Consider the following 10,758-nt stretch of genomic DNA (forward strand, 5'->3'; position numbering starts at 1 on the left):
GTGAAACGAAGAGTTTATATACAGCTATTTATAGTAGGAAAACTGGGTACATGAGTAATAAAAGGAAAAACTTCAAACTTCAGCTAGACGCTAGCTCCAAGTGCGCAAAAATCACTTGAGCTTCTAGACTTCGTCTAACTGTCCTATCCTCGGAGCGTACACAAACTGCTCCAGAAACGACGGCCGAGACTCTGTCTCGCCGCAAGACCCGTCTAGTTGCCCGGTACGGCGCTGTACCCTAAACTTCCGACGCGACCTTAACCTCTAGCCTAGGGGGCTCACAAATCCCAACCTAGCTTTAACGGTCGAGAGTCCTTGTCCCGCCGGGAACTGCCCAGCTCAGCTCTCAGACAAGAACGATTTCTAACCGCCAAGTTCGGCCTTATAACACCTCGAGCTCACGCTCTCTCGGGAACGCCCCTGTAGCATTCGTACACGCGGAAAGGAGTGCCCAAATTCACGTAGACAGCTGTCGCTCAGTGCGCTACGGAATATTTAATCAGGCGCCGCCATCTTTGGGTCAACGGCACGCTAGCAGACGAGCAAGTTCGTGCTACCCCGCGGGGTGAGAGCGAAAGACGGCGACAGTGCACTGTGCCGGCCGAGGCGCGTTAACAATGGTTTCTTGCGCGGCGCGCGCTTGGACGCCGGCAGCAGTGGCAGCGCGGCGAACACTGCCCTGAAAATCCCATTCTGTGCACTGCAGGGGCCAGCTCTGGACCAGGCACGTGCATCCGACGGCGACGCACAACTGAGAACGACGGGCAATACTGCGCAGCTCAACTCGTCACCGTGCTACCGACAGGAACGCCAGCGTGCAGCTGGTGTCTACCCACGTGGTCACCTACCGCACGTATAAAGACAGCGGAATCCCGGAGCCCCGCTACTGGCAGCAGTGGCAGCGCGGCGAACACTGCCCTGAAAATCCCATTCTGTGCACTGCAGGGGCCAGCTCTGGACCAGGCACGTGCATCCGACGGCGACGCACAACTGAGAACGACGGGCAATACTGCGCAGCTCAACTCGTCACCGTGCTACCGACAGGAACGCCAGCGTGCAGCTGGTGTCTACCCACGTGGTCACCTACCGCACGTATAAAGACAGCGGAATCCCGGAGCCCCGCTACTGGCAGCAGTGGCAGCGCGGCGAACACTGCCCTGAAAATCCCATTCTGTGCACTGCAGGTTAGTGCTTGACAACCTTGTCAGAAAACCTCGATTAATACCTTATTCCTGTAACGCTGTTACTGCTGCCCGGTGTTTTTTTTTTTTACTTGTTGTGCTTCTGTTGATGTTTTGAGATGAGTAAAGAAGTAGTGAGACTCATACTTGAGCTGAAAGATGAACTGAAGGCAGGGATGGCGCTCTTAAAGGATTCCCTGGAACAAAACTTTGACCTTGACGAAAGAAGCCTTCGCACGGAAATAGACGAAATCAAAAAGAGCATGGATCTCATGAGCAAATGCCTTGATGACGCGAATGGCCGTCTCAAAAGCACAACCAGGGAAAACAAAGCTTTGAAAAAAGAAAACGAAGAACTTCGGAGCAGGGTTCACGCGTTGGAAACAGACTTGACTACAAGCCAGGATGAGCTCTTGAAATCTGAGCAATACACGAGGAACAAAAATGTGGAAATCAAAGGCATCCCGCAGGAACCTGCGGAGAACCTTTCTGATATACTTAAAAAACTAGGGGAGGCCGTTGGCGAAGCCCTGTCACCTGGGGATGTGGACGTGTGCCACAGAGTACGGACGAAAGATGATACTAAAACGAATATTATTGTACAGTTTCAAAGCCGGGAAAAACGGGACCAGTTTCTTGAAAAAGCACGTAAGATGAGGCTGAAGAATGATTTACTCGGTTCCGAGTGTGATGACCCGATCTACATAAATGAGCATCTTTGCCCTGCAATGAAACGGCTTCTTGGCATGGCTGCTGCACGCAAGCGCGAACATGCATGGAAGTTTGTCTGGGTCAAGAACGGCGTCATTTTCGCCCGACGAACCGAGAAATCGCCGATAATACGCATCAACCGCGAAAGTGATCTTGACAAAATTTGCCCTGTGCACACGACGTAATACCCTCTAAACAGATACATGCGCAACGTCGCGTTGATCATCTGTCATGGCTAGTGATTACGTTCTTCCACAGGACATCGGCAAAGTGTGTGGTGAGAAAAATATTGCACCATGGGTTAAACTTCTCCACTTGAATGCCCGATCTGTACAACCAAAGCGAGACGAAATTTCTGCTCTGCTCATTTCCTTCAAGTTTAAATTTGATGTGGTTATGTTCACAGAAACATGGTACAACAATGATTCCGAATTTTATGTACCAAAAGGGTTTACACATTTCTACTTGAACCGCACAGACAGTAGAGGGGGCGGTGTCTGTATCCTGACGGCCTTCACCGGCTGTGAAATGATGGAACCTTTCAGCAAAATAACTGATGATTATGAAGTACTGTGTATTAAGGAACGCGAAAAAGTGTTTGCAGTCGTTTATCGACCCCCTGCAGGACGTATGCGTGCATTTTTGGATTTCCTTGACGCTATTCTGTCGTACGCCAATGAAATGGGATATACTCTAGTTCTTGGTGGGGATTTTAACATAGATATTTTAAGCCAATCAATGCCTACAGCAGATTTTTTAGGAATACTTGAACACAATGGGTTTCACAATGTAATTACTTTACCAACGCGTGTCACTGCTACAACGTCATCATTACTTGACATGTTTATAATGAACATCCCAAAGAGCCATAGCATTTCTGGTGTTTTAAGCTGCGATATCAGCGATCACATGCCGATATTTGCTTTTATAAACACACGCTCCCACCTCCAGCCTAACAAGCCTTGTGAAACTACATACCGCCTTATATGTGAAGGCACACTACAGACTTTTAGAGAAAAGATACAGGCCGTAGACTGGTCAAGCGTTTTAGCTCATCATGAAGCTGACACCTCATATGAAGAATTTTTGAAAATGTTTAAAATGCAATACTTTGAGTCATTTCCAATAAAACACTTTAAACCAAGCAATAAATTGCGGAAACCGTGGATTACGAAAGGTATACTTAGGCACATACAGAAAAAGAACAAACTTTATCAAATATTTCTTCGTACTCGGGATCAAAGCGATTGGAAACGGTACAAGGCTTTCAGGAATAATCTAAACAAAGAGAAAGATCAAGCAAAAAAAGATTATCTCTTTCGCGTATTTAATGCAGACTGTCTTAGCAAAAGTGAAACAGTGTGGAAAAAATTAAACGACGTTTTAAACAGGAAAACAAATTCTACTGAAGTCCAAACTACTATTGTTGATGGCAAAGTATTAAAAGGGAAAGAACTAGCCGATCGAATGAACGATTACTTTACAGAGCTGACGGGAGGCGCCAACAAAAGCGGATGCACTGACGTAGCCAACAGCATATCGAGCAATGCGCACACGTTGTTCTTAACGGCAACCGATGTATCGGAGGTTATCGCAATCTTCCGGGGACTGAAAAACAGTCGTAGCAGGGACGCTGACGGCCTAGAAATTGCACCGATAAAACATGTATTAGACCTTATTGCGCCTGTGTTAACACACATTTATAATTTAGTTCTGTCAACTAGTGTATTTCCTAAAAGCATGCAGATAGCGAGGGTAACCGTACTTCACAAAGGCGGGGACAAAAATGTGTTCAGCAATTACCGGCCGTTGTCGATATTACCGATATTTTCGAAATGTATTGAAAAAATTATCAACCTTAGAATGGACTGTTTTTCACGCAAATACAACTTAATTACAAGCAGCCAACACGGTTTTAGAAAAAAGCATTCCACTGAATCTGCATTACTGGTACAAAAAGAAATAATTTTAGATAATATTGAGAAAAAAATGATGGCCCTAGGAATATACCTCGATTTCAGTAAAGCCTTCGATCGCGTCAATCACAATTTTCTGCTCTCTAAATTAGAAAAATATGGCTTTCGGGGAAATATACTAGCTCTTTTACGGTCGTACCTAGGATCACGTAAACAGTTTACAGAAATTAATAAGTGCAGATCTAATGTTCGACCGGTTGTCACGGGAGTGCCGCAAGGCAGTATTCTTGGTCCCATTCTCTTTATGTATTACATAAACGACATTGTCAATATCAGTACAAGATGCACTTTTGTCATTTATGCTGATGACTGCACAGTGTTTGTTAATGGAAAACAATTAACTGACATAACAGAACAGGCAGGTAGACTTTGTGGCGAGATAAAAAATTGGTCTGAAACCAATAACCTTTTGCTTAATGAATCTAAAACAAAGTGCGTCTTATATAGGGCTCGGAATACACCCATAAATATACCAAACAGTATTATTTTGGGCCCATACACGGTAAAGCTTGAAAAATGTGTCAAAACGCTAGGTGTAATATTCACTGAACATATGTCCTGGAACGACCATGTTGACTTAGTGTGCTCAAAAGCTCGCAAAACTCTTGGGATAATAAGCAGGTATCGGTATTTTCTTCCTTTTGGAATTAAAAAAATATTATACAATTCTTTATTCCATTCGCAGCTCAGTTATTGTGTGTTAATATGGGGAAACACAACAGCAAATAATCTAAACAAACTCACGGTTTTGCAAAAAAAGGCAGTCCGAGCCATTGAAAATGTTCCGTATAATGCACACACTGACGAATTATTCAAGAAAAATCGGATAGTCCGAGCATTTAAACTATATCATCAAAAACTAACTAGAAGCTATAAAAATGCAGTACAGGGTAAATTAGCGGTATTTATAGAATTAGCTAAGCTACAAAAAAAGAGTTTGCCATATTCCTGTCGATGTCAAATTCCTTGGCAGGTACCATTCTCACGCACAGATTATGGGCGCCAGAGATTATGCCACACGTTACCCAACACATTAAATGAGCTTTATAAGCACTGCATTGATCCTTTATCCATGAGTGACAAGAGCATGTTGGAACTATCGTTGTGATGGCTTTATTTGAATTTTACTTGCGAAAACGTGTTCCTGAACGCAGGAAATGCTGTTCGTGTCAATTTCATGTATACATTATCACTCTCGCGTACGAATGTTATGTGTCATTGGAATTCTAAGATACCATGTCCGGCAATTTTACCTCGTTGCCTGTTTGCATTTTATGTACTTGTTTTTACATGTGACAAGCGCTACATTGCTGAATATTCACGTTGCTTTTACCTCGTTTTTACGGTGCACGCCTTCATTTAGTTTTTTCTAAAGTGAACAAATACTGTTTCTATTTGCGTTTTACCGTGTTTCCTCAGCTATCTCGTTTTTTTTTTCCTGTGTGAAATGTTACCCAGTAGGAAATGAATCATCCAACAGTATGTATGCATGTATTGTATTTGTACTTCTTTGCTGCTAGTTGACGGTGGCCGGAGCTCTGTCAAACTGCTTTATTGCAGTTTTTTTTTCGGCCGCCATTTTTTCACCATTTTTCACCTGGTGTATTGATTTTGGTGAAAAATAAACAAATTGAATTGAAATTGAATTGAATTACACTTCCTCCGCGCGTCACGTCGACGAGTCTCGGAACCCGGCGGCGCCGTCTGCGTTCTCAATGGAGGATTATCCCCGTGGTATCCGGTGGGCCAGACAATCCGTCTCCCGTGCGCGCCGTGACGAATTGGCGACGGCTGCCGCGTAGAGTCCACATTGTTGTACCATAATACAGAGTGGCGAGTTCACACGCGCAGCCCGGGCGCCTGGCCGCTGATCTCATATGTGGACCTTACAACTACTAATCTCAGTGTCATAAAACTCAGCAATCCGGTTGGAGGTACCTACAAATATTCAACGCATCTTGCTTTGAGGATGCAAAAATTGTAGAATGAACATTTACCATGAATTTCAAGTTACCAGTTATATTTAGCTAGTTACGAAAAATTCTGATAACTTTTGAGGAAAGTTGAAAGAACGTAATGCTTAAAGCGATTCTTGAAAGATAGAGAAGTGAACCAGCGCAGAGTGAATACTATTTAGTAACAAAAGTGACAGAACGTTTTAGTGGACAGGGCCCCCCAACTGCGGTGAGTGAGGTCAAGGAGATTTTATATAAAATATGCTTATACTGTAACCTCTACTGATATCGCACAGCTAAACTGTTTCGCACAGCTCATTAGAAGCTACCGAAATGTTTTACTACATGGAAATACGGTTAGTATTTTGTACCTTATTTGTAGTTCATAAAGCAACTGAACTCAAAACATAGCATGTGGCAACTCAATATTTTAAAGAGATACTGCTTTACTTTAGTTGTGAAGATAATTGACACCTTTTTATAAGCACAAGTTCCAGGGATTCGACTTGATTCAGTGCAAAAATGAAGGTGTTCCAACTAGGCCAGCTTCCTACAATAGTAAAGAGAGCTGGAGAATTGTTTCCGTGACTGTACAATGAGGCTGTAAAAGTCTTTTGCAGGCCACACAGGCACTCTGCTCCCGTAGCCTAACGTGTCAGCGTACTAGCCCCAAATTCGGTGTAAACTGAAATGGAGACAGATACAAAACAAAATATTTCTAATTTACACTAAACTAAACAAGCTCACTGTACATTTTATCTCGTGTACGGGGATGGTAACCCCAAATTCACAAATGTAGCAAGAAATGAGTAAATGGTGAATTGTTTTTTTTCTCGGTTTCAAGTTAAGAAGTTACTGTCACCGCCAGGAATCAAACCTGGAGCAGAGCCCGTTGTTTTATTGATTGAGGTACGGGTCCACGCCGGGGCGGGAGAGATAGACGGTGCACTCACCGAGCACGCTGCTGGTTTACCACCTGCGTTTTCGCTGAAAGTGACGTGATAGCGGCACGCGACCTCTCGCGCCTCTGAGTGCGCCGCGCCGCCAAAGGCACCTGTAGCGGCGGTGTGCGCGCCGTGCGGATGCTCTAAGTGTTATATAAATTAAAGGAAGCTGACACCAGCGAATGGCATCCCAGTTGTCCTCCGTCTCTGCCTCCAATTTCGTCGCCTCCGTCGCTGGCAGAAGAGACGGAGGAAAAGTGGGATCGTCTAACACCGGGTTTGAGCTTCCTTTCATTTTGTAAAAGCAGCGTTGCCACTCTTGTGATTTAGTAGCATGACTCAACCAACCTCAATTCATTTATCATGCAGTGACCTGAACTTAGCAATAATATCTCCTTTATGTAATAAAGGGCGTGGTCCATGTGTGAGAATATAAATGACGACGCATGGGTGTCAATTACAGCCTCGCTTTCCAACCAACTTCACAGGGTGGATTGGCGCGCTTTGTTTTTTTTGCAGTGCAGGGCTGTTCACTTTTCCTCTTGAATTTTTCGTAGTGACATGACCATTTCACTTCTGGTAATTTTTGCCCCCAATGTTTTATTGCAAATAATGCCAGGACATTCTTCAGACGTGAAAACAACTCTGTGGGCTTTAGTAAAACATGACAACATCACCGCTCTTGCCTCAGCAACGACTCTGTGCTGAGGTGCGCTTATTGTGCGTAATGTATTTATTCCAGTATTCAGCTTATCTTTCGTTAACATTTATTTTCCATTACTTTTATGAGACATTTCACCTATTTATTTAAACCATTTTTGTTAACATCGAGTTTAATGTATTTGGCGCGCTTTTGATATGATGCCCTTAAGGGATAAAAGAACATTATCGTCAGCGATTCCTCGCCATTCGAAGTTCTAAACAGAGAAAGAAATACTCCTTGGAAAATACAGATTGACGCGATTCATCGTAAAGCAAGCTCGCTCAGAACACACTCAGCTTTGACCTCAGGCCAGGCTGCCGCGGATTCCCTAGAGAAGTTGGAGAAGTAACCTCAGTTCCGGGCCCTCGTATGGAGACATGCAAATCACACGACGTGTTTAACAAATCTGAGAAGATATGTTCCTTTATTGCAAATAAATGACCGCAAAAAATTGGAAGCAAGACTGGGCCTTGCGTTCCTTGCCCTCAAGTAATCAAGAGCTGTTCATTGAGCAATCGGGCATGGCGTATAGTTCGGGGAAGCAAGCAACCTTTCCGTATAGAAGCGCTTCCGGCGAAAGCGTTATCAACGCTAAAGAGGCTTTATATCTCTTCGCACAGAATAAAGAAGATCTAACAAGTCCCGTTTTCTACACCATTTTAAACGTTTTCTGCTTTTTATTTAAATACTTGTGAGTGACGCCTAATTTCATGTTTATTCATACCGATGGCCGTTGACCTCAATAAAAGTTGGGTGCTATCATATGTCTGTTTCTAGCGAAGATAGCATTCAAAATTTCTCAAAGTTACACATTTTGCGGGCAACCGAGGAGATACTGAAGACGCTGAGCCGCTCGATAAACACCTCAGTTCGCACGCGCAAATAAAAATCAAAATGAAAGTAAAATTCAACGATATATACAGTAATGAAGTTTGTCAAATTTTATTACAGAGCACACCTAACCCATGCTTATGTACATTTTTGTTGTCGCAGCACAGTGCTTTCCACAGGGTTTCGTATAGGGCTCATCAGCATGACGAGATTGAGCAAACAAGGAGCCCGCCTCAAGCGTAACAAAACCCAGAAACCCGTTTTATTCCAAAGGTCGGTGAACTACGCAGCGTAAGAACACCCCTTGTATTTAGAGATGCGAAGTTTTTTATGCCAGTCCTATTCGGTGGCAGACCGGCCTTCCCTCTAACTTTAAGTAGACTTAGGGCATTGCTCTGAAGAAATGAATCCCTGCCCTCGTACTTTGCTCGGCAGAGTGATGTCTCTCCGAGGGCCAAGATCCTTTTGTCTCGAAAATGAACTCCGCCGGGAAATTTTTATCCCCCAGTTCGTGTTATGCGTTCCGGAATGGGAACGAGTGAAAGGCTCTACAAAAACGTTTCTCCATTCTCTTGTACATGATACCGAGTTTACATATCAGACAACCTGTTTCACTTACGTGCTCAATCCCTTTTTCTTCCAAAAGATTTTCGGTCGTGTTTTCATGCAGGCATGGCAATGCCTAGCAATTCAGTTGTGAATGAGTCTCCTAATTCTTCTCTGTGAGAAGCATGACACAGGCATAGGTAGAAAGTAAACATCCCTCCTAGTATGTAAACGAAATCCTTCACAACTACGGCTTTTAGCACAGCCTTTCATTTAGGCCACCCTTTCTTCCACGCCTACAAATCGTCTTAATATCGCTCGCGAATGACAGCAGCAATATGTCAAATTGATTTATGAGTCTTCTGCAATTCGAGTAGTAGTGAGCCTTCTTGCAATCTAACAGCACTAAGAAGGTAAACTAGCCGCAGTCCGATATGCATGTTACTACGCATGTGCATCAGCCGCTGCATAGCAAAACATGATGCTCTTTTTGGGGTACAACAAAACCGGTTTTCAAACACGGTAATTAGGTGTAACCTCAATTGACTGAGCTCTCTCCCGTGACGTGTGCGATAACAAAAAACAATACATGTCCTTTTCCCGCAGCCAAGGCTTTTTTTGTTGTTATGACCCACATGGGGGTCACAACAACAACTTCTGCCTTAACACCGAAATACATTCTGTGGCAATAATTTAAAGCATACTTATTGGGGTGCTGTACTAATGGGTTTTGCTAAACAAAATGTGCCCTATTTCTGCTGCATGCCTCGTTTAAAGTCGACTCGATTTAACGAAACCGATCTTACAAATTCGGTTTCCCCCGCAGGGGCCTATACGGTTCAATGCTTTTATGAATTCGAACTAACGAAATACATTCAGCACCATTCACGATTTAACGAAGAATCTTGAGAAACAGAAGCATTGAAAAAGAAGCCATTTTGAATGTGTTTTCAGAACGCCATGGAGGTTGTTCCATCACCCCATTGTCAACTGCTTCAGCATGCCGGATTACTAGCATATCCGGCAGAGGCTGCATCGAGTTCCACAAGCCCTCAACATGAGCAAGAAAGAAATCCTGACCAGTTTCTGGCAAGAGCTTAGCTCTTTTAACCAGGTAGCAGCAGATCTGAGCTCCCACGACTATCATAGCCGCTGACACAATGGAGGATTCGAACGATTAAGAAATCTTACAGTTTGTTTAAGGTTCACCAGAGGCGTCCGCAGAAGCTGATGACCAAGAAAGTGCCCCCTTCAGGCCAGGTGACGGACGCTACTGGCTTCTTAGGGCGCTTTGCTGGGCCCCTTCACGAGAAAAATGTGCACGCGTTGAGTGCGGTTGCGTGTACGAAAAGTCTGTTCATAGAATTCTACCGAACCGCACGCAGGCGAAAAATCAGTCTTTTTTGGCAGGAAAGAAGTTTGTTTCCCCCGGAACCGTCAGCACTTTATTATTATTTTCATCGCTCAATTTTAGCGCATTGCTAAATTGCAGGCCGACGAGCGCTGCCGCAATTACGATGTAATGGTAGCTGCTGTTGTGCGCCTCCAGTTGCACATCCAATCAATGGAATGAACTGCTTGTGAAATGACAGTTCACATTTTACGCAGTTCACGATTGAACGAGATAATTCGGGGTTCCCGGTGACTTAGATAGAGCGGGTTTTAACTGTGTACTGTTCTTGAAGTACAAGACAGTCTGAACTGGTAACGAAGAACATCATGGTGGCATGAAGTGGCCTTGCACAGCTTCTTTTGTGTAGAAACAAAGTCCAAGGACACCTACATTGAATCAGTTGTGAACGGGAAAACCCTCTTATCCAACAGAAGGCCGACGAGTGGAATAGCTATTTATTATTACGGCTAATGCAAAACGAAAAAAAAATGATTTGAGAGCGCTGGCCAATACTCCTG

This window comes from Haemaphysalis longicornis, unplaced genomic scaffold (assembly GCF_048455015.1).
Source record: "Haemaphysalis longicornis isolate Haplotype H1 unplaced genomic scaffold, Haemaphysalis longicornis Haplotype H1 scaffold_4, whole genome shotgun sequence".
NCBI classification, from domain to species: Eukaryota; Metazoa; Arthropoda; class Arachnida; order Ixodida; family Ixodidae; genus Haemaphysalis; species Haemaphysalis longicornis.